A 681-nucleotide genomic window follows, 5' to 3' on the forward strand; every position below is an offset into this window, starting at 1 on the left:
ATAACAACATCCGGTCCCCGCAAAAAAGTTTGCATACATGAGCAGAACCCATCTCATCACAAACCAATCTGGAAGCAACTTTTGAGATGATCTCCTGATTTGTTTATTAACAAAACAAAAAACCTAAAAGTGCCAACCCTCAGCTCTGATTTTGATCAGAGCAGATGCATTGGGGGAGGGGGAGAGAATGTTTTAACACTCTCTCCCTATCACTCTCATGTAAATAGACTCCCTGAGCTGCATTAAGTCCTTGCGTGGAGGGTAAAGAGACTGGTATTGTATGGTGCCATGTTCCCTTTTGCTCCTCACTTTTCTTTATTAGTATTCTACCTCTTTTCATCATAGAATTCAAGGCAGGACATGTGGGAGGTCTGCAGTCTAAGAGCTGACCAAACCCATACCTGCTTAGCTTCAGCAAGGGTTCCACAGCAAGGGTCTTGGGGTCATGTTGAGAACCAGTTGCCTCATCATCATCCTACTTCTTTCTTTCTTTCTTTCTTTCTTTCTTTCTTTCTTTCTTTCTTTCTTTCTTTCTTTCTTTCTTTCTCCCCTTCCTTCCTTCCTTCCTTCCTTCCCTCTCTCTCCTCTCTCTCCTCTCTCTCTTTCTCTCTCTCCCCTCCCCTTCCTTCCTTCCTTCCTTCCTTCCTTCCTTCCTTCCTTCCTTCCCTCTCCTCCCCCTCC

The sequence above is a fragment of the Podarcis vaucheri genome (assembly GCF_965113315.1).
Source record: "Podarcis vaucheri genome assembly, chromosome: 13".
Taxonomy (NCBI): Eukaryota; Metazoa; Chordata; class Lepidosauria; order Squamata; family Lacertidae; genus Podarcis; species Podarcis vaucheri.